We start from the raw sequence: 24547 nt of genomic DNA on the forward strand, positions 1-24547 counted from the left end.
AAGGTACCATTAGTTCCAGAATGGTTAGTGCCCATGACTCTTTATCTAGGTCCCCTCCACTCTTAGAATCTTGTGTAGTGTCCCCCATTTCAACTTTAGACCCTTCCCAATCTATTCTCGATTCCCGCCCAGAGACATTGCTCTTGTTTAGTCAATCTAGTTCCCCTGACTGCTCCATCATCTCATCATTACAGGATTCATTCTCAGACTCTAAGCAGGATAGAATCCTGAGTCGCTCCCCATTTATGGACAGCTGACTAGGGCATCGCAATGAGAGCTCTATCCTGCCTGTCGCCCTGGGGGGAGTGGACCGGAGCCTGGGGGAGACCATTGAGGTCGTGTGGGGGAGGAGGAGGAGTGGTCACCTTTATCCCAGGGATAAGCGCAACAGAGTTCTTGCGACCCTGGAGAAGGATAGGAGTGGTAGCCTCCATGACAGTCCCCTCCGTTTGAAGGTCCTGCTATTTAATGCCAGATCCGTCAATGGTAAATCAGCTATCATCCAGGATTTGATCCTGGATGAAGCGGCGGATCTGGCTTGCATCACCGAGACCTGGTTGGATGAGCCCGGCGGGGTAAATCTCGCCCAGCTGTGTCCTCCAGGTTTCGGGGTGCAACAGCAGGCCAGAGCCGGGGGGGCGGGGAGGTGGGGTTGCGGTGGTCTTTCGGCAGACAATCTCCCTGGTCAGGTGCGCCATCCCGCAATCTGCAGGTTTTGAGTGTGTCCATCTTAAGGTGGGTACCCGGGACAGTTTGGGGATTCTGCTGGTGTACCGTCCACCCCGCGACACGGCAGTCTCCCTGCCCAAGCTGGCAGAGGTGATCTCTGGTGCGGCGTTGGTCTCTCAGCGGCTGGTAGTGCTGGGGGACTTTAACATTCATGCCGAGGCCACATTAACTGGTGCAGCTGAAGACTTCATGGCCGCCATGACGACCATGGGACTGTCCCAAGTGATATCTGGTCCCACTCATCAAGCTGGACACACACTTGACCTGGTTTTTGTTGCGGCAGATGGTGAGGTCGGAGTGGAAGAGCAAAATATTCTTCCGTTGTCATGGTCCGATCACCACCTGATCAGTTTAAGACTCACTGTGACCTCAAACCTCCGCAGGGGTGGTGGACCCATTAAGATGGTCCGCCCCAGGAGACTGATGGATCCAGATGGATTCTTGAGGTCTCTTGGGGATCTTCCTGTCATGGAGGCTGACGATCCTGTCGATGCCTTGGTAGATCGCTACAATAGCGAGATGTCCAGGGCAATTGACATGATCGCCCCCGAACGTCCCCTCTCATTGCGAAGAGTCACTTCGGCTCCCTGGTTCACGGAGGAGCTGGCAGTGATGAAGCGCTCGAGGAGGGGATTAGAGTGCCACTGGCGGAAAACTCGTAGCGTTTCTGACCGAGCACGGGCTAGAGCTGCTATTAGGGCCTACTCCGCGGCTTTGCGGGCAGCCAGGAAGACCTTCACGACTGCCCGCATAGCGTCTGCAACTAACAGACCATCGGAGTTGTTTCGGGTCGTCGGGGAGCTCCTTCACCCTCCTGAGGGGGGAGGGGCACCCGAAGACTCGGCAACTCGGTGTAGCGAGTTCGCGCACCACTTTGCAGACAAAGTCGCTCAGACTCGCTTCGACTTGGATGCTAGTTTTGTTGCAATGCCAAAAGAGGTAACTGAGGCACCTGTCTGTTTGAACTTGTGGGATTCGTTTCAGCTTGTTCGCCCGGATGACGTGGACAGGATCCTTGGGGCGGTGAGAGCGACCACTTGCTCTGCAGACCCTTGCCCCTCGTGGCTAATTAAATCGGCCAGAGGAGGGTTGGTAGAGTGGTTTGTGATGATAATTAATGCCTCTTTGAATCAAGGCAAATTTCCATCTGTCCTCAAACAGGCCATAGTGAGGCCTATATTGAAGAAGGCCTCCCTTGATTCGGCCATTCTAAACAACTACAGACCAATCTCGAACCTCCCTTTCTTGGGCAAGGTCCTGGAGCGGGTGGTTGCCTCGCAGCTCCAGGGTTTCCTGGATGACACTGATTTTCTGGACCCATCGCAGTCTGGCTTTAGACCTGGGCACAGTACTGAGACGGCTTTGGTCGCCTTGGTGGATGACCTCCGCAGGGAGCTGGACAGGGGGAGTGTGACCCTGCTGGTTCTCTTGGACATCTCAGCGGCTTTCGATACCATCGACCATGGTATCCTTCTGGGACGGCTCTCCGGGATGGGCCTTGGGGGCATGGCTCTGTCGTGGCTTCAGTCCTTCCTGGAGGGCCGTTCCCAGTTGGTGAAGCTGGGGGACACCTGCTCAGACCCCTGGCCTTTGACCTGTGGGGTCCCGCAAGGTTCCATTCTGTCCCCCATGCTTTTTAACATCTACATGAAACCGCTGGGAGAGGTCATCCGGAGTTTTGGAGTTCGGTGCCATCTCTACGCAGATGACACTCAACTCTACTACTCCTTTCCACCGAACTCCAAGGAAGCCCCCCAGATACTGAACCAGTGCTTGGCAGCTGTGATGGGCTGGATGAGGGTGAATAAGCTGAAGCTTAATCCCGACAAGACAGAGGTCCTCCAGGTCAGTCGTATGTCCGATCGGGGTATTGGGTGGCTACCTGTGCTTGACGGGGTCGCACTCCCCCTGAAGGCGCAGGTCCGCAGTTTGGGGGTCCTCCTGGACTCAGCACTGACGCTTGATGCTCAGGTGTCGGCCGTGGCCGGGAGGGCCTTTGCACAATTAAAACTTGTGCGCCAACTGCGACCTTACCTCGTGAAGTCTGATCTGGCCACGGTGGTCCATGCCTTAGTTACCTCTAGACTGGACTATTGCAATGCACTCTACATGGGGCTGCCCTTGAAGACGGCCCGGAAACTCCAACTAGTTCAACGTTTGGCAGCCTTGCTTCTAACTGGAGCAAATTATAGGGAGCGGTCAACCCTCCTGCTTAAGGAGCTCCACTGGCTGCCGTTCACCTTCCGGACCCAATTCAAGGTGCACGTGATCACCTACAAAGCCCTGAACGGTTTGGGACCCTCCTACCTTAGTGATCGCCTCTCCCCCTACGAACCTGCACGATCTCTTCGTTCGTCGGGGGAGGCCCTCCTCTCGCTCCCACCTCCGTCACAAGCACGGCTGGTGGGGACGAGAGAGAGGGCCTTCTCCGTGGTGGCCCCCCGGCTCTGGAACTCGCTCCCCAGGGAAATCAGGCAAGCCCCCACCCTGGTAGCATTCAGAAAGAGCTTGAAAACCTGGCTCTTTACTCAAGCCTTTAGATAAAGATTGCTCATCCAGAAGCAATCTGTATCTGGGACCATTCTTGTACCGGTTTGCACCTTTTACCTTTGTCAACTCGATATAGACACAGGGTCTATTCCCATCCCAATTTGCACTTCCAGAATTTGCAGCACTTTATCAGTCACCTTGTGTCTACAATATTTATATAGTGCACCTTACCCAGTTCTACTTTTACAATCTCTCAGTTTTAATCCATGTTTTATTAGTTCTTGTTTTTTATTGGCTAATGTTTTTTTTTATTTTATTTTTATTTTTTTATTGTGCAAGTTGTTGTCTATTGCTGTGTTTTATACTGCTACTGTTTTTATTCGGGCTTGGCCCCATGTAAGCCGCCCTGAGTCCCCTTCGGGGAGATAGAGGCGGGGTATAAAAATAAAGTTATTATTATTATTATTATTATTATTATTATTATTATTATTGCATTTATTATTTTACTCTATTTATTATTAAATGTATTATTTTCCCATATTTATTATTATTATTATTATTATTATTATTGCATGTATTATTTTACTCTGTTATTATTAAAAGTATACACAAGCACATTTACATTGAAGAAGATGAGAATAATGATTTGATCAGAGTTGGACAGTCTTATCTTAAATTATTATTATTGCATTTATTATTTTACTCTATTTATTATTACTTGTATTATTTTCCTGTATTTATTATTATTACATGTATTATTTTCCTGTAATTATTATTATTATTATTATTATTATTATTATTATTATTACTATTACATGCATTATTTTACTCTATTATTATTAAAAGGATACACAAGCACATTTACATTGAAGAAGATGAGAATCATGATTTGATCAGAGTTGGACAGTCTTATCTTAAATTTGAGATTTATGTAAATATTCAAAAACATTTAACCTACTGATGCCTCAATTCATGTAATTTTATTGGTATCTATTTATTTCTGATATTTACAATCCTCGGCTTAATGTTTTCCCAGTTTTTTGTGGTAAAATTAGGTGCCTCGGCTTATATTTGGGTCGGCTTATACTCGAGTCAATAAGTTATTCCAGTTTTTTGTGGTAAAATTAGGTGCCTCAGTTCATATTTGGTTCGGCTTATCCTCGAGTCAATAAGTTTTCCCAGTTTTTTGTGGTAAAATTAGGTGCCTCACCTTATATTCGGGTTGGCTTACACTCGAGTATATACAGTAGGTGCTTCGGCTTATATTTGGGTCGGCTTATACTTGAGTCAATAAGTTATCCCAGTATTTTGTGGTAAAATTACGTGCCTCGGCTTATATTTGGGTCGGCTTATCCTCAAGTCAATAAGTTATCCCAGTTTTTTGTGGTAAAATTACGTGCCTCGGCTTATATTTGGGTCGGCTTATACTCGAGTATATACAGTAGGTGCTTCGGCTTATCCTCGAGTCAATAAGTTATCCCAGTTTTTTGTGGTAAAATTAGGTTCCTCAGCTTATATTTGGGTCGGCTTATACTCGAGTATATACAGTAGGTGCTTCGGCTTATATTTGGGTCGGCTTATATTCAAGTCAATAAGTTATCCCAGTTTTTTGCGGTAAAATTAGGTGCCTCGGCTTATATTTGGGTCGGCTTATACTCGAGTCAATAAGTTATCCCAGTTTTTTGTGGTAAAATTAGGTGCCTCAGCTTATATTCGGGTTGGCTTATACTCGAGTATATACAGTAGGTGCTTCGGCTTATATTTGGGTCGGCTTATACTCTAGTCAATAAGTTATCCCAGTTTTTTGTGGTAAAATTAGGTGCCTCGGCTTATATTTGGGTCGGCTTATACTCGAGTATATACAGTAGGTACTTTGGCTTATATTTGGGTCGGCTTATCCTCGAGTCAATAAGTTATCCCAGTTTTTTGTGGTAAAATTAGGTGCCTCGGCTTATATTTGGGTCGGGTTGTACGAGTATATACAGTAGGTGCTTCGGTTTATATTTGGGTCGGATTATACTTGAGTATATACAGTAGGTGCTTCGGCTTATATTTGGGTCAGCTTATATTTGAGTCAATAAGTTTTCCCAGTATTTTGTGGTAAAATTACGTGCCTCGGCTTATATTCGGGTCGGCTTATATTTGAGTATATACAGTAGGTGCTTCGGTTTATATTTGGGTCGGTTTATACTTGAATCAATAAGTTATCCCAATATTTTGTGGTAAAATTACATGCCTCGGCTTATATTTGGGTCGGCTTATACTCGAGTATATACAGTAGGTGCTTTGGCTTATATTTGGGTCGGCTTATACTCGAGTCAATAAGTTATCCCAGTTTTTTGTTGTAAAATTAGGTGCCTCGGCTTATATTCGGGTTGGCTTATACTCGAGTATATACAGTAGGTGCTTTGGCTTATATTTGGGTCGGCTTATACTCGAGTCAATAAGTTATCCCAGTTTTTTGTGGTAAAATTAGGTGCCTCGGCTTATATTTGGGTCGGCTTATCCTCGAGTATATACGGTACCTTTTTGACACCCATATACTTTTAATTCCCCAGGCAGCAAGGAGCTCTGTGTTCATCCTGAGGTGCAAAAAACCCCCAAACCAAACAAGCAAACAAACAACCAACAGCTCCTTGAAGTGAAGGGATGATTCTGGGCTGGAGGCACTGCGCTCCAAGATCATGACAAGCCCTCCGCTTCAAAGTTTTCCCTTCGCCTTGAATGCCGTCCTATCGGAATAATCTGTGGATTACCACCAGTTGGGTTTATCGACAGCAGAGATAATGTAGGTGTTTTTTGGTCGTACGGAGAAGGGGGGGAGATAACGGGGAGGAGAGGAGCCGGTGGAGAACTTGACAGAGTGACTAAGATAAATTTAGTGTACTACAGGAAATCGAAATGGGAAATAAAGATCTCCCGGCGACTGAAATATTTAAAAAGATAGAGAACTTGGGCACAGTTGCGAGCCGTTCCAAGCCCAGATTTCCTCGACTAGCTGATCCTTTATCAATCCATCAACCTAGCCAGACAGAATATTATAAAGGTAATAGAAGGGATGACGAATGAGAAGAGAAGGCGAGGCAGGCTATGAAGTGGAATGACAGGGTCCCTGAAATTTCCATTATAATTAAGAAAAGATTTCCATCTTTGCCTGTTATTGTTCCACGCCCACCGTGTGCCTCCTTCCAGGCTCCCATTTATCTCCATGCAACAGGAATGATGATGAAGACCCCAGATATACTGACGCCGAGGCCCAAAGCATATTGCCTTGGCTGTAAATCCAGTTGGGTGAGATCCAAGGGCCTACTTGTGCTGGTACGGCTGTACCAGAAGCTCCGACTTTATTTTCTTGCTGCTAATGTTTGCAGTCATAGGACAGGCCGCCTGTCCATCATCATTAAGTTTGGTTCCGCCCCTTGTTCAGGGCTCTGGGAGGGAAGGAGCCATTTTTAAGTCTGTCTATTGCTAAGCTATAGGACGTAGACCAGCTCGTCCTGTAGAAAAGCTTCATATTTCAAGAACATCCGGGGATATAGAACATCCGAGGAATCAGAAACAGAAATTCCAAGGGAAAGGTCCCAAAGGTTCTGGCTAAGAGCTCACAGCCTGTGATGTCCCCTGGACCTCTGGGTCCTGACCCTAGCGCCATTATGGATCATGGAGATGAGGACATGGGATTTCTGCCGCCTCAGCAAGAGCCCGTGCCATTCCAGATGCCAGTTGTTGACAATTTCGGCCAGGAGCTCATTAAAACAGACCTTGAACAGGCGCCCATTCCTAGCGCTTCTCCCCCCCTTCGCCAGACGAGAATTTTGGGAGGCTAGTCGCTCGGAAAAAGCGCAAATCAGGAAAAGCGCCCGGATAGCAGCCAGACAGACTCTTAATTAGCTTGGTTCCCCTGAGAAGTTTCAGGGAGGATCGCATCTGGACATAGTTGTTGGTTCAGCTCTTTTCCCTTGGGAAAAGAGGCACTGGACACCTGCTTTGCAGAGAGATTTGAAGTCCTTTAAAAGTTCCCCGCACGGGGAAGTCCGTGCAGAGTCAAGAGATCAGCTTAAGGATTAACTTCGGTTCCAGCCAAGTGTGGACTACGTTTGAGTCTGCAAACTCCAGTTCCTTCGTGCCTTGCCTTGCCGTGTTTCTTGATCTATCTCACCGTGTTTCCCAGCCTTGCATCTTGTGCCAAGTATCCAGTCTTGTCTCCAACTCCCTGCTTTGGACTTACTTTGAACTCTAGAAGAATCTTGGACATTTTCCCCACTCAACTGCTTGGAAGTTGAGTGTGTTTCGGTTTGGGAGTTAAACTTTGAACTCTAATATTATATACTGGACAATATATTACTGGACTATATTTGGCCTTTCCTGAAAGGTCTATTGCTGGACTATAATCTGTGTGCATTTTTATTCCACTATATTACTTCCTTAATAAAGATATTAGACTGTTATTGGCCTCAGTGTATTTGGTTCCTAGTGCTCTGCTGCCAGGGTGTGACACAGCCTCTCAGCCTCACAGCTCCTGGGGGAAACAGCCCTAAAGTTTCCAGAGAAACCTCGGAGAGGGAACAGCACCACAGATCCACGCAACCCTAGCTGAAACATCTGCAAGCCTTGGTTGGTAGGTCCACTCGATACCCAGACACATTTGGAATCGGTAGTGGGTCCCACATCAGCTAGGCCCAGATAATAGACAGCCTAGGAGAGGTTATAAGGGGGTTTTCTTATAGAGAAAACACAGTTATCCAAACCCTGGGGACAAGATTGAAAAGTCATTAGTTTATTAAGGAAACCTTGAAGTGTTATTTGACTCCTTGAAGAATTATCATTTGTTCATCAATAAAGACTTTGTTATTTCATTAAAGACTCAAAAGGCCATCCTTTTCAGGGAAATCCTCAAGAACCTCTCTTTAGGTGCCCTGGCTTCCTGCTGGGCATAAAGTCCTATACAAAAAGACAATGGCTACAGGCCCAGCGCCTGACAGAACACCTCCAAACTTGAATGCTCTCCTTTGTGTTGTTGTGTGTTTTCCAGACTGTATGGCCATGTTCCAGAAGCATTCTCTCCTGACGTTTCGCCCACATCTATGGCAGGCATCCTCAAAGGTTGTGAGAAATGGAGAAACTAAGCAAGGAAACAGGGTTGTTGTATGTCTTTCGGGCTGTGTGGCCATGTTCCAGAAGTATTCTCTCCTGACGTTTCGCCCACATCTATGGCAGGCATCCTCAAAGGTTGTGAGAAATGGAGAAACTAAGCAAGGAAACAGGGTTGTTGTATGTCTTTCGGGCTGTGTGGCCATGTTCCAGAAGTATTCTCTCCTGACGTTTCGCCCACATCTATGGCAGGCATCCTCAGAGGTTGTGAGGTATGGATAAACTAAGAAAGGAAAGGAAAGAATATATATCTCTGGAGAGTCCAGGGTGTGGCAAGAGTCCTTTGCCACTGGGAGCCAGCATTAATGTTTCAGTTAATCACCCTAATCACCCTAATTCTTTCCTTTCCTTACTTAGTTTATCCATACCTCACAACCTCTGAGGATGCCTGCCATAGACGTGGGCGAAACGTCAGGAGAGAATACTTCTGGAACATGGCCACACAGCCCGAAAGACATACAATAACCCTGTGATCCCGGCCATGAAAGCCTTCGACAACACATTAAGCAAGGAAAGTTTATATATCTGTGGAAGTAAGAACTCTTGTCTGTTGGAGGCCAGTGTGAATGTTGTAATTAGCATTAAATGGCCTTCCAAGCTTCACATCCTGGCCTGGGAGAATCCTTTGTTCAGAGTCGTTAGCTGCCCAATTGATTCATGTCTGGAATTCTTCTGTTTTCAGAGTGTTGCTCCTTATTTACTGTTCTGATTTTGGAGCAAAGTGTGTTAAAGCGCTGAGCTGCTGAACTTCCAGACCGAAAGGTCCCAGGTTCAAATCCCGGGAGCGGAATGAGCACCCGCTGTTAGCCCCAGCTCCTGCCAACCTAGCAGTTCAAAAACATGCAAATGTGAGTAGATCAATAGATACCGCTCTGACGGGAAGGTAACGGCGCTCCATGCAGTCATGCCGGCCACATGACCTGGAGATGTCTATGGATGTCTGTGGACAACGCCGGCTCTTCGGCTTAGAAATGGAAATGAGCACCAACCCTCAGAGTTGGTCACGACTGGACTTAACGTTAGGGGAAAACCTTTACCTTAAAAACTACAAAATCAGAACAGTAAACAACACAAGGATTCCCCCAGACCAGGATGTGAAGCTTGAAAGGCCATTTAATGCTAATTACAACATTTACACTGGCCTCTAACAGAAAAGACTTCTTTCCTCCACCCTGGACCTTCCACAGATATATAAACCTCCCTTGCTTAGTTTCTCCATATACCTCACAACCTCTGAGGATGCCTGCCATAGATGCGGGCGAAACGTCAGGAGAGAATACTTCTGGAACATGACCATACAGCCTGGAAAATACACAACAACCCTGTGATTCCGGCCATGAAAGCCTTCAACAACACATTGCTCTCCTTTTGTTTTTCCTTGACTTTGGGCCCATACGTCCCACTATACACCATAGCAAGGCACCAAGGAGCTTTAGAAAATCCCCAGTACCTGTCTGCTGTAAGTGTCATGACTCCAAGGCAATCCTATCACAAGATTTCTTCAGAAAAAGTTTGCCATTGCCTTTGTATGCAGCTGGGAGAGCCTGACTTGCCCAAAGGCAACCAATAGGTTTCATAGGCAATTGGAGATTTCCAGAGTCAAAGTTGTCTTCAATTTAGGTCTGTTCCTGGGGTTATTTGGAGTGAACCACCAATGGTCCCCAGGAACTAAAATATGGTCCGCGGTCTCACTGTTACTACATCATTGCAACAAGAGCGACTGGTCTTGCAAAACCCTCTTATAGTGCCGAGGCAACAGGGATGTTGGGAAGCCTCCTGACTGCTGCTTCTCCTCCTCCTCCTTCCCCCTGAGTGGAGTCGTTCCATGTGGTGCCTTGGCGCCTTCGTTTTTATGTCAGTTCCTGGGGTTCGTTTTTATGTCAGTTCCTGGCCGGGCTGTGGCGCAGCTGGCTAGTAACCAGTTGCAATAAATCACTACTGACCGAGAGGTCATGAGTTCGAAGCCCAGGTCCGACCATTAATAGCCCCAGCTTGCTGTTGACCTATGCAGCCCCGAAAGACAGTTGCATCTGTCAATTAGGAAAATTTAGGGACACTTTATGCGGGAGGCTAATTTAACTAATTTACAACACCATAAAACTGCCAGCAAAACACGAGGAAAGTAATGAGGAAGTACAGCCACTAGTGGACGGTGAAGCAACAGCTCCCTCTGTGGCCGGAATCGTGAAGCTGGAAAAATGTTAAAAATACCTCTGAGTCTGTCTACTGTATGTTGTTTGTCTGTTGGCATTGAATGTTTGCCATATATGTGTTCATGGTAATCCGCCCTGAGTCCCCTTCGGGGTGAGAATATAAATACTGTAAATAAAATAAAATAAAATAAAATAAATGGGGTGCTGATTCAGAAAACTGCATTGGATAAACCACATCAGCTCTAGATGATTAAATATGGTTTTCTGTGGGCGAGCACGTGGCGACTACTGGATGGTATATGTTCTGTATCAGAAACAAGAGCTGATGTGGTCTATCAGCACCGCAAAGAAACAAACCAAATCTAAAACTAACGAAAAACTGATCAGTAGCCCTTTTGGTACTAGTGTTGGAGAATGGTCCTTGGTCAAAAGGTTGGGAACCACTGATCCATTGGGAACCAATCCTTTAAGGAGGAAAACAAGAAGAGAAATTGGGCACTCACCTGGCCTTGGATTCCTGCACAGAATGTGGGATGGACTAGATGGCCTTCCAATGCTATGATCCCATGATTCAATCTAGAGATAGAAACCAATACATTGATATTAATTACATTACAGGTCAAGTATTCCTTACCCGAGATGCTTGGGACCAAAAAGGTTTGGGATTTCGGATTTGGGAATATCTTTATTTGCATATAGGTACATAATGAGGTATCTTTGAAATGACACCCAAATCTAAACCAAAATTAATTTATACTAGCTGTGCCCGGCCACGCGTTGCTGTGGCGAAGTATGGTGGTATGGGAAATAAAGTATTGAGTTATTGGTGGTAGTTAAGGTAAAGGGTAAAGGTGTGGAATCCAGATAATCCAGTTAAGGCAGATAATATAAGATTATAAATGGGTTATATAGCTGTGTGGAAGGGCCTTGAGTCTACACTGCCATCTAATACAGTTAAAATCTGATAATTTGTATTTTATAGGCAGTGTGGAAGAGGTCTAAGTGAGGCCTAACTCTGCCTGTCCCCTGGGTGAGTGGGTTGCTAGGAGACCAAGTGGGCGGAGCTTAGCCTTCTAACTGGCAGCAATTGGATAAAAACAATTATTGATCTCCCTCTAATTAGGACTTTATTTTTCTTTTCTTTTTGTTGTATCAACCTAGAGGCGTGGATGATGGGTTGTGTTGTCGATTTTCGAGGTTGTGGGGTGATTAGTTTTGTTGTTTTGGCGGTCGCCAGGATTCCATCACTCTTTTATATATATAGATTTTATTTGCATCTTATAGACATAGAGCTCTGAAAATGTACTACTTTGGTTTATAGTTCCCAGACCTAGGGACAGACCCTAGGACCTATTGCCCAAAGAAGTAACTTCTCCAAGGGCCGATCCCATAGTCTTTCCCCTCTTTTTCTCCATGTCTTCCATAAGATGACACCCATCGTTATCAGATTAGGTTTTTCTCCTTGAGTTTTGAAGCAGAGGTCAAGAACGGAAAGACGTCTTCCCCATCACCAGATTACAGAAAGGTTGCAATAAACGTCTGCCCCGTCAGATGGAAAAGAAATCTTAGCTGTCACTCCTCATATCATCATGATCCACAGCAGCTGGCTGGGGAGCAAGCGAATATTAATAACAATAATATATTTTTTAAAACGGTGGCAGAATAAAGTTGTCTTGTTATTTCCATTTTCATATCAGCGCTCCCTCCTGAAGACCAACCAAATTTCCCTCTGGATACTATAAAAAGTATGAGAACAGTACCCTCTGCTGGTGTAGATTCTAAAATATTAACACTGTCAAAGCAGGCATAGAAGGAGATGCAGACTCGAAGATAGGTTGGGCCTAAAGCGTGTAGAATTTTATAGGTGACTAGCTGTGCCCGGCCACGTGTTGCTGTGGCAAAGGCTGGTGGTATTGGAAATAAAATATTGAGGAATTGGTGGTAGTTAAGGTAAAGGGTAAATGTTTTCCCCTGACATTAAGTCCATTATAAATAATAATAATCATCATCATCATCATCATCATCATCATCATCATCATCATCATCATCATCATCTTTATTTTTATATCCCACCCCATCTCCCCGAAGGGACTCGGGACGGCTCACAACAGGGACAAGCCCGAAACAACAACAACAACAACATATTTGACATAAACTTAAAACATTCCAACAATACACAAAATAAAATAATGGACAAATACATTAAAATCCAAGCAGATAAAATCAGAGTAATTAAAAGCAAACCAGTGGGGACACAGCTATATAAATGGGTTATATAGCTGTGTGGAAGGGCCTTGAGTCTATGCTGCCATATAATCCAGTTAAAATCTGATAATCTGTGTTTTATAGGCAGTGTGGAAGAGGCCTAAGTGAGGCCTAACTCTGCCTGTCCCCTGGGCTGAGTGGGTTGCTAGGAGACCAAGTGGGCGGAGCTTAGCCTTCTAACTGGCAGCAATTGGATAAAAACAATTATTCCTCTCCCTCTAATTAGGACTTTATTTTTCTTTTCTTTTTGTTGTATGAACGTAGAGGCATGGATGAGGGGTTGTGCTGCCAAGTTTAGTGTTTCTGGGATGTGTAGTTTTGTTGTTTTGTCCTAGGCCGAAATTTCATTACCCTTTTATATATATAGATAACCCACATCTTGAATAGGGCCCGGAAATTTGTTGGAAGCCAGTGGAGCTGCTTTAGTAGCCCTAGTTAGTAATCTGGCTGCCGACTTTTGCGCTAACTGCAGTTTCCGAGCCATCTTCAAAGGCAGCCCCACGCACAGTGCATTACAGTCAGGGCCGGCCCTAGGTAGTTTTCCAGAGTAGGCGAATAGAATTTTGCCCCCCCCCCCCCCCAACCAATCACTGAAAAATAAAAGCATTGGATAAGCAAAAATGTTGGATAATAAGGAGGGATTAAGAAAAAGCCTATTAAACATCAAATTACATTAGGATTTTACAAATTAAGCATCAAAACATCATGTTTTACAACAATTCAACAGAAAAAGCAGTTCAATACATGGTTCATAACAATGTAGGAATTACTATATTTGTGAATCAAACATTGAACAGGGATATAGGGCAGTATTGACTTAGATAACCAAGTTCAACGCAGATATTGTGGGTTATTCTGCCTTGATATTCTGGGTTATATGACTGTGTGGAAAAGCCCTGAGGGTCCTTCCACACAGCCATATAACCCAGAATATCAAGGAAGATAATTAAAAGGCCACCGAAAGGGAATCTGGCCCCCGGTATTAAAAAAACCTCTAAAATCAGGACAATAAATAAAGAACAACACTCTGAAAACAGGGGAAATCCAGACAGTAAACAATCAGGGACAGCTAACACCTCCCAAAAAAAGATTCTCCCAGGCAAGAAGAAGCCAGGCGTGTTGAAGTGGGAATGATTGTATATAGAGTTGTTTAAATGTAATTGAGTTATGGTGTTGCAATGTGAGCTGGAGATTGCATCATGCACTGTCTGCTGTCCACTATGCGAGTGTGTAAAGAGTTAACTGTGTATTGCATCAGACAGCAGAGGTGGCTATAAATAGCTCCTTGTGTTATCTCTCCTCTCTCCGCCTCTCTGCACTCTTCCTGTATATATCGTCTTGAGAGTTATCCGTTTGTTAGTAAACTTTTTGTAGATAGCCAAACAGGCTTCAGCCTCTTTATTGGTGCCAGTGATTCTTTGTTGATCTTTCGCTGCATGTGTGTTTATCCAAACTGTGCGCTCTGACAAGGCGTTGAAGCCACAGGGCCATTAAATGCTAATCAAGGTGATTGATTACAACACTCACACCTGCTTCAAAGAAGAGTTCTTTCTCCCACCCTGGACCTTCTACAGATATATAAACCCCACTTACCTAGCCTCCAAGTTCCCACAGACCTCACAATCTCTGAAGGCCCCAAAGGTGGGCCCACGGGGCACGAACGTTGGTCCGCGCCAGCCGGAAGGCCCAGCACGGGCACCGGAAGGCGCAGGGTGGCCGCTGGAAGGCCCAGCGCAGCTGCCAGAAGGCCCGAAGGAGAAGGAGGCAGGGGGGTGGCACCATCCTACTGGGGGTCTCAACTGCGCCCCCCGGGACGATGACACCGCAGGCAAGTGCCTAGTTCGTCTTGCGGTTGGACCGCTCCTGATTACAGTACTCCATTCTGGATGTAACTAAGGTGTCGCCGACCGTGGCCAAGCCAAGCTTTTCGAGGTACAGTTGCAGCTGCGTGAAGGTCCTCCCAGCCACCGCAGACACCTGATCTTCAAGTGTCAGCAATGAGTCCAGGAGAACACCCAGACTGCAGACCTGTGTCCTCAGGGGGGGTGTAATCTGTCACGCACAGGTTGCCACCCTATCCCCCGATCGGCCTTGCAACTGACCAGGAGGATTTCTGTCTTGTATGGATTAAGCCTCAGTTTGCTGGACCTAGCACCAAAACATGGCAACATTTACTACAAAAACAATGACTACTAAAAAGCAGACTGCCTTGGATAATACAGAACCTTGGATAAGTGAAGCTTGGATAAGTGAGACTCTACTGTAAGTGAAATTACATGTACTGGTTTTGCAGATATGAGACTACCTATATTATATTTTGAGCCTCTGGTAGCGCAGCATGTTAAAGCGCTGGGCTGCTGAACTTGCGGACCGAAAGGTCGCAGGTTTGAATCTGCTGGACGGGGTGAGTTCCCACTGTTAGCCCCAACTTCTGCCAACCTAGGAGTTCAAAAACATGCAAATGTGAGTAGATCAAGTGGGAAAGTAACAGCACTCCATGCAATCATGCCGACCACATGACCATGGAGGTGTCTACAGACAACGCCGGCTCTTCAGCTTAGAAATGGCTGACTCTTTATACATATATACAGACACAGAGATATGCAAAAATAAATAAATAAATAGGGGAGGTGTGTATTACAAAACACATTATATACATACTAGCTGTGCCCGGCCACGCGTTGCTGTGGCGTTGTCTGGTGGTGTCTGTATTTTATAGGCAATGTGGAAGAGGCCTAAGTGAGGCCTAACTGTGCCTGTACCCTGGGCTGCATATAGGTACATAATGAGGTATCTTTGAAATGACACCCAAATCTAAACCCCAAAATTAATTTATACTAGCTGTGCCCGGCCACGCGTTGCTGTGGCGAAGTATGGTGGTATGGGAAATAAAGTATTGAGGAATTGGTGGTAGTTAAGGTAAAGGGTAAAGGTGTGGAATCCAGATAATCCAGTTAAAGCAGATAATATAAGATTATAAATGGGTTATATAGCTGTGTGGAAGGGCCTTGAGTCTACACTGCCATCTAATCCAGTTAAAATCTGATAATTTGTATTTTATAGGCAGTGTGGAAGAGGTCTAAGTGAGGCCTAACTCTGCCTGTCCCCTGGGTGAGTGGGTTGCTAGGAGACCAAGTGGGTGGAGCTTAGCCTTCTAACTGGCAGCAATTGGATAAAAGCAATTATTCCTCTCCCTCTAATTAGGACTTTATTTTTCTTTTCTTTTTGTTGTATGAACATAGAGGCATGGATGAGGGGTTGTGCTGTCAATTTTCGAGGTTATGGGGTGTTTAGTTTTGTTGTTTTGTCGGTCGCTAGGATTCCATCACTCTTTTATATATATAGATTAAACTTTTGAAAGAAATCCAGGCTGTTTTTATAAATACGTGTGGCAACATAACAATCGCAGATAAGGCACAAATTAGCTAGCCATTCTGTGGGACCAAGACATATTTCATAACATAAAAGTCGGGGGGAAACCTTTACCTTTACTGTATTATATTTTTATACGCCACGTTGAATGCACCATGAGTTTTGGGGAAAACATAAAGGAATACAGTCAACTCTCCACATTCACTAGAGTTAGGAAAATAAGAGCAGCAAAAATGTAAAATGCAAAGTTTTAAAAAATATTTTTTTAAAAAATATTTTTTATTGTTATTATTGAGAAAAAGTTACAATTATATAAACATATTCTATACATTTTCCCCTCTTTTATTTACATTCACCCCTGTGCTCCCCTTCCCCAGAGCCATCTCTTCTTCTGTAGTCCCACCAAAAGTTCAATTCTTCATTTGGAGGTAAATTCCCATCTTCTTTTTCCAATATTTTTTCTAGAAATTTTCTCCAAATACTTTCAAAATCATTTTTTCCATAATCCCTTCTTTACTTTTAAATTTGATGTTAGCTTGTCATTCAGTGCCATTCGCCAAACTTCTTTATAGCATTCATTAATTTGTATTTTCATTTCTCCTTTCCAATATTTTGCAATTAGTAATCTAGCTCCTGTTAATAGCATGTCTATTAATTTTTTTCCCCTCTTATCTTTCTCATCCTCTTTTTTAATTAAAAGTAATATTTCCACTGGATTCCTTCTCATTTTTATATTCATAATATTTTCTATTTCCCTTATGACCAATTCCCAAAAACCTTTTACATGTTTACAATCCCACCACATATGCATGTAGGTTCCAATTTCCTGGCACCCTCGCCAGCATTTTTCATTATTATTCTTATTCATAATATTTAACCTTCTTGGTGTTAAATACCACTTCCAAATTAGTTTGTAAGAATTTTCTTTTATTCTAAATGACATGTTTTTTAATTGTCTTGTTTTCCATATCTCCTCCCATTCTTTTTCTGTTATCTTTGTTCCTAATTCCTCCTCCAAAGTTTAAAAAAATCTATTTTTACATTTAGCTTCTCCAGCTCCAGAACTGCACTAGAGGACCTAGAGATTCCTAGAAAGCCGCTATGACCATTTTCTGGCAGAGATGGACCATAGAGCTGAATTGAAGGGCCTACAGAAATCATAGCAAATCATCTGTGAATAATCAAACCTGCCAATGTGGAGGGTCGACTACATAGCAGAATAACCTAAGGAGTGATCATTGAAAGTCTGACAAAAAATAATAATAACAAGAGCATAATATCATGGTCAGAGAGAGTAAGCTTGGAAGAGTGATGGTATCTCTCTCCCTCCTCTCAGCTTTCCTTGGAGGCAGCTGAGCTCAGAACGAAGACGTCATCCGCTAACATTGAGTCACTGACCCAACAGGCTTATGAGACACACTGATGCAACCCGAGCCAAAACACGTGCAAGCATAGATACAGAAGCAGCTTTGTTCCTGGTGAAATTTATTTCTAACTCAAAGGATATTTATTCCCCCCCCCCCCCACACACACACACACACACAACAAAAAATTACTTTTAGAATCTTTCCCTGCAACACAGTAAGTGACCTTTCATGTCTCTAAGAAAACCATGCAAATTTCAGACTTCATTAACATTTTCTTTCTGCCCAAGTCACATTAATTGCTAGGAAGACAGAAAAAAAATCTGTTGATGTTGGTTAAGATTTGTACCTTGGATTCTTATCATTTTGGGGTCTCTCCTCCAAGTTTTCCCTTAAGGGGCCCCAGCTGATTTGTTACCAGGTTGTTGTGTGTTTTCCGGGCTGTATGGCCATGTTCCAGAAGCATTCTCTCCTGATATTTTGCCCACATCTATGGCAGGCATCCTCAGAGGTTGTGAGATATGGAGAAACTAAGCAAGGAAGGTTTATCTATTGTTTTGTTTGTTATTGCATTTACCGGGGCTTTGGCCTCATGTAAGCCGCCCTGAGATGGAGGCGGGGTATAAAAATAAAATTATTATTATTATTTTATTATGACACAGCAAACAAGATAGATATGCTGGATTTCGTATCACAAAATCACAAGTGTCTAGGACTGAGTGAAGTATTATTATTATTATTATTATTATTTTATTATGACACAGCAAACAAGATAGAAATGCTGGATTTCGTATCACAAAATCACAAGTGTCTAGGACTGAGTGAAGTATTATTATTATTATTATTATTATTATTATTATTATTATTATTATTTTATTATGACACAGCAAACAAGATAGATATGCTGGATTTCGTATCACAAAATCACAAGTGTCTAGGACTGAGTGAAGTATTATTATTATTATTATTATTATTATTATTTTATTATGACACAGCAAACAAGATAGATATGCTGGATTTTGTATCACAAAATCACAAGTAGAACACTTCCCAAGTGTCTAGGACTGAGTGAAGTATTATTATTATTATTATTATTATTATTATTTTATTATGACACAGCAAACAAGATAGATATGCTGGATTTCGTATCACAAAATCACAAGTCAAACACTTCCCAAGTGTCTAGGACTGTGTGATGTATTTTCGGATTATGCCTGCAGATCCCAGCAGGGTGGCCTTTTGCAGTTGGCAGATCGTAATTTTGTCAATGCCTATTGTTTCCAAATGCCGGCTGAGATCTTTTGGCACGACACCCAATGTGCCGATCACCACCGGGACCACCTGCACTGGTTTCTGCCAGAGTCTTTGAAGTTCAATCTTGAGGTCCTGATAGCGGCTGAGTTTTTCCTGTTGTTTTTCGTCAATGCGACTGTCGCCTGGGATGGCAACATCAATGATCCAAACCTTTTTCTTTTCCACAACTGTGATGTCTGGTGTGTTGTGTTCCAGAACTTTGTCAGTCTGGATTCAAAAGTCCCTCGGTATCTTTGCGTGCTCATTTTCCAATACTTTTGCAGGTTTGTGATCCCACCAGTTCTTTGCTGCTAGGAGGTGGTACTTGAGGCATAAGTTCCAATGAATCATTTGGGTTATTATTATTATTATTATTATTATTATTATTATTATTATTATTATTATTATTATCATCATCATCATCATCTGTGGAAGGTCCAGGGTGGGGGAAAGAACTCCTGTCTGTTGGAAGCCAGTGTGAATGTTGTAATTAATCACCTTGATTAGCATTAAATGGCCTTCCAAGCTTCACATCCTGGCCTAGGGGAACCCTTTGTTCAGAGTCATTAGCTGCCCCTGATTGACTCATGTCTGGAATTCTGTTTTCAGACTATTAATTACTGTTCTGATTTTGGAGTTTTTTAATACTGAACAAAATGAACAAAATGGCTACCAATTCTAGACATGGATCAATCAGGGGCAGCTAGGATGTCCCCAGGCCAGGATGTGAAGCTTGGAAGGCCATTTAATGCTAATCAAGGTGATTAATTACAACATTCACACTGGCCTCCAACAGACAAGAGTTATTTTCCCCACCCTGGACCTTCCACAGATATATAAACCTTCCTTGCTTACGGTAGTTTCTCCAAACCTCACAACCACTGAGGATGCCTGCCATAGATGTGGGTGAAACGTCAGGAACTTTCTGGAACATGGCCATACAGTCTGGAAAACACACAACAACCTTGTGATTCCGGCCATGAAAGCCTTCGACAACACATTGATTTGTTACCATTTACATCAGAATCATTAATACTTGTGATACAGTAGAGTCCCACTTATCCAACATAAACGGGCCGGCAGAATGTTGGATAAGCGAATATGTTGGATTAAGGAAAAGCCTATTAAACATCAAATTAGCTTATGATTTTACAAATTAAGCACCAAAACATCATGTTAGACAACAAATTTGGCAGAAAAAGTAGTTCAATACGCAGTAATGATATGTAGTAATTACTGTATTTATGAATTTAGCATCAAAATATCACGATATATTGAAAACATTGACTACAAAAATGCGTTGGATAATCCAGAATGTTGGATAAGCGAGACTCTACTGTACTTCTTCTCCACGACCGTAGCTGGTCATGATCCAGATCACCTAGATTACTTTTTCACTCATCCCTGTGTTTGTGGGATGCAAAAAGAAGGCGGAGAGTATTGAGTAAAAAAATGATTTTTTAAAAATATGGAAAATATTATTTTAAAACATTGGGGCTATAAACCTCAGGATCGGAGCTGACTTTCCAAGGCATGGCTTTGTTTCTTATTCACGCCGCTCCACTTCACAGCATCCACCTCTTAGACAGAAACCGTTTCCGTGTTCTTTTTGCACTTTCTCTTCTTGTTCTTTTGAGCAGAATGTGCTGACCTAATTCTGCATTGCAGAGCTGCATTAAATTTCCGAGGTTCTGATTATTACAAGACTCAAAACCTGCCAATCCGACTTGCTTCCCATCAGAAGCGGCCTTTCCCGAAAGCCCTACATGACTAGAGCTTGACTCACCCGAAGCCTGCTTGCCTGCCGCACAATGGAAACGGCCTAGAGAAAGAGCTATTGTTGAGCAATAGCCTCATTTATGGCATCCGGTCATCCTTGATAAACTTTCTTGCTCAGGACATTAAAAAGGCTCATTGGAGACAGAACATTCTGTGCCAAGAGGTTTATGAACTTCCTTTCCTCGCTCTCTCCCGATTGTTTCTTTGAAGGTTGCTTCCAAACAGGACGTGTTCTCGCAGCAAAGAAAGTAGCTGTTGATTCATATTTTCATGTGGAATCCAGGGATATCACTGACAAATTCTGATTTTGTCACAAAGAAGGTATCACATATACCTCACAACCTCTGAGGATGCCTGCCATAGATATGGGCGAAACGTCAGGAGGGAATACTTCCGGAACATGTCCATACAGCCCGGAAAACACACAACAACCCCGTGATTCCAGCCATGAAAACCTTCGACAACACAAGGTACAGTAGAGTCTCACTTATCCAACATAAACGGGCCGGCAGAATGTTGGATAAGCGAATATGTTGGATAATAAGGAGGCATTAAGGAAAAGCCTATTAAACATCAAATTAGGTTATGATTTTACAAATGAAGCACCAAAACATCATGTTAGACAACAAATTTGGCAGAAAAAGTAGTTCAATACGCAGTAATGCTATGTTGTAGTTACTGTATTTATGAATTTAGCACCAAAATATCACGATATATTGAAAACATTGACTCCAAAAATGCATTGGATAATCCAGAACGTTGGATAAGCGAGTGTTGGATAAGTGGGACTCTACTGTACCACACAATCATAGAGTTGGAAGAGCCCACAAGAGCCATCCAGTCCATGGCATGCAGGAAAAGCACAATCAAAACACTCTCAACAGATGGCCACCCAGCCTTTGTTTAAAAGCCTCTAAGGAAGGAACTTCCACCACACTCAATGGTGGCCATTTCTTCAGCACTGAACCCTGCTGTTATGGTTTGAACTGACAAACCACTGCAAATAAACCTTTCCAGCATGTGCTGAGATAAGAAATGTGATGTGTTGTGTGTCCAAGAAACACACAGAAACGACCAGGAATTATCTTAGTGGCAGAGAAGGGACAGAGAGTTTAATCTATGCTGACGATTGTGCCATCACCACTCAAGCAGGGAGCTTTGAAATAGTTGAACATAAGCTCTCCGAAGCTTTAGGTGGTCTTACTGCCTATAAGAGGAAAAAACAGCTGATTCCTAATCCATCTAAAACACGGATGTGTGATTTTAATCTTAAGAACAGACAAGCATCTTGAGCTCTGGGAAGGAATCCCATTGGAGCATTGCAGCACACCCAAATAATATTAATAATAATAATAATAAAGTTCTGGAACACAACACACCAGACATCACAGTTGTGGAAAAGAACAAGGTTTGGATCATTGATGTTGCCATCCCAGGTGACAGTCGCATAACAACAGGAAAAACTCAGCCGCTATCAGGACCTCAAGATTGAACTTCAAAGACTCTGGCAGAAACCAGTACAGGTGGTCCCGGTGGTGATGGGCACACTGGGTGCTGTGCCAAAAGATCTCAGCCGGCATTTGGAAACAATAGACATTGACAAAATCACCATTTGCCAACTGCAAAAGGCCACCCTACTGGGATCTGCACACATCATCAGAAAATACATCACACAGTCCTAGACACTTGGGAAGTGTTCGACTTGTGGTTTTGCGAAACGAAATCCAGCATATCTATCTTGTTTGCTGTGCCATACAACGTCGTTGTGTTGATAATAATAATAATAATTTTATTCGTATACCCCGCCCCATCTCCCCGAAGGGACTCGGGGCGGCTTACATGGGGCCAAGCCCGAACAGAACAATAAAAGCAAAACAATAAAACCAATAAAACCAATAATCAAACAATGAAAGCAAGTCATAAAAACCACATACAAGATAAAAGATTAAAATCATGGATTAGGTTCAAAGAATCTAGGCCAAAGTGCTAAAAGTGCAAATAAATCATGTTCTCAAGGGAAGGAGGTTACTCAGCTATGGTGGCTATAAAGTGCCATTATAATACTGGGGAAGGCATTCACCCAAATATCTGGGAGTTACTCAGGACTGTGCTCTGACTTACAAGAAGCACTGTTTGACTGTCAAGCAAAAAATGGGTGCTAGAAATAATATCATACGAAAGCTGACTGGCACAACCTGGGGATCACAACCAGACACAGTGAAGCCATTTGCCCTTGAACTTTGCTACTCTGCTGCTGAATACGCATGTCCAGTGTGGAATACTTAATGAGACATGCTGCATTATCACAGAATGTCTATTGCCATACGCCGCTGGAGAAATTATATTGTTTAGCCGGTATTGCACCACCTAATATCTGTCAGGAAGTAGCAGCCAGTAATGAAAGAACCAAGGTAGTGACATCTCCGGCCCATTCTCTGTTTGGATATCAGCCAGCATGCCAATGCCTTAAATCAAGAAATAGCTTCCTAAGATCTACAGAGACACTCGCAGGAACACCTCAGCAAGCGAGAGTCCAAAAGTGGCAGGCTAAAACCCAGAAACTCAATCAGTGGCTGATTCCGGATGAGAAACTTAGGCATATAGAAGACAGGGCGACTTGGTAGTCACTGAACAGAATGTGCCCTGGCACCATGAGATGCAGAGCTAACCTTAATAAATGGGCTACAAAGTGGAGTCCACAACATGCGAGTGTGAAGAGCAAACTACAGACCACTTACTACAATGCAGCTAGAGCCCCACCACAATGCACAATGGAGGACCTTCTCACAGTGACACCAGAGGCACTCCCAAGTGGCCAGCTTCTGGTCAAAGGAAATCTAGCATAATGTCAATAATAATAATAATAATAATAATAACAATAACAACAACAACAAACCCTGCCTCCATCTCCCCAAGGGTACTCAGGGTGGCTAACATGGGGCCAAGTCCAAGCAATTACAATAAAACAAGATAAAATACATACAAGACACACAACCACATCCAGTAAAAATGCTTATACAATGACATAGTGAAACTGTTAGGAACAGAACATAATAACAATAACAAAATGCCAAGTTTTTAACTTTGTTTGCATTTTTAAATACATTATAACTGTACCCTCAATTTGCTCCTGGCATGATAAATAAATAAATTCTTCCAGCAAGCAATCAGAGATTATTTATACAGTAGAGTCTCACTTATCCAAGCTAAACGGGCCGGCAGAAGCTTGGATAAGCGAATATCTTGGATAATAAGGAGGGATTAAGGAAAAGCCTATTAAACATCAAATTAGGTTATGATTTACACATTAAGCATCCAAACATGTTATACAACAAATTTGACAGAAAAAGTAGTTCAATACGTAGTAATGTTATGTTGTAATTACTGTATTTATGAATTTAGCACCAAAATATCACAATATATTGAAAACATTGACTACAAAAATGGCTTGGATTATCCAGAAGCTTGGATAAGCGAGGCTTGGATTAGTGAGACTCTACTGTACCGGTTTCCTGGGTCTGTTCAGAATGAATGGCAACAAAATCTAGGACTTCTCAACCAGTCTAGGGCCCTATTTTCACTCATATATGCAGTCAGACATCATGGTGCAACTGCATTATATGGCATTATTGGAGCTGAAAGTTTCTAGCACTGGAATACCAGGGTTGAATGAAAAGTAATGCCTCCACCTTCGTAACTCCTCAAGAGATAGTGGTACTGGTATGAGGAAGGTACTGGCTTGTTCAGTAGCCTCTCCTCTACAGTTCCATTTGGTGGGAAGCCTTAGCATTGAACGGTTGTGTTGTTAAAGTGTGAAGTATGGAACCATGCTCAGACGGTCGGTCAATGTAACTTAAGCAATGTGCAGTCACTGAATTCTTGACAGTAGAAGGAGATTCATCAGAGAATGCAAACTGTTTAGGGTGATTGTGTTGTGAGTCCTGTGCGTCG

The 24547-nt window shown here is 43.2% G+C and overlaps 1 long non-coding RNA gene across 2 annotated transcripts in view; it reads right to left on the reverse strand.

The window, feature by feature from the left end:
• LOC134293217 (uncharacterized) overlaps positions 1–24547 on the reverse strand; it is a 291557-nt gene that overhangs the window by 253323 nt on the left and 13687 nt on the right. For both annotated transcript variants that reach the window (XR_010000237.1, XR_010000236.1), the window contains exon 2: positions 11027–11099. This is a non-coding gene — a long non-coding RNA (uncharacterized LOC134293217). The remainder of the gene's footprint in view (positions 1–11026; positions 11100–24547) is intronic.

The sequence above is a fragment of the Anolis carolinensis genome, unplaced genomic scaffold (genome assembly GCF_035594765.1).
Source record: "Anolis carolinensis isolate JA03-04 unplaced genomic scaffold, rAnoCar3.1.pri scaffold_7, whole genome shotgun sequence".
NCBI lineage: Eukaryota > Metazoa > Chordata > Lepidosauria > Squamata > Dactyloidae > Anolis > Anolis carolinensis.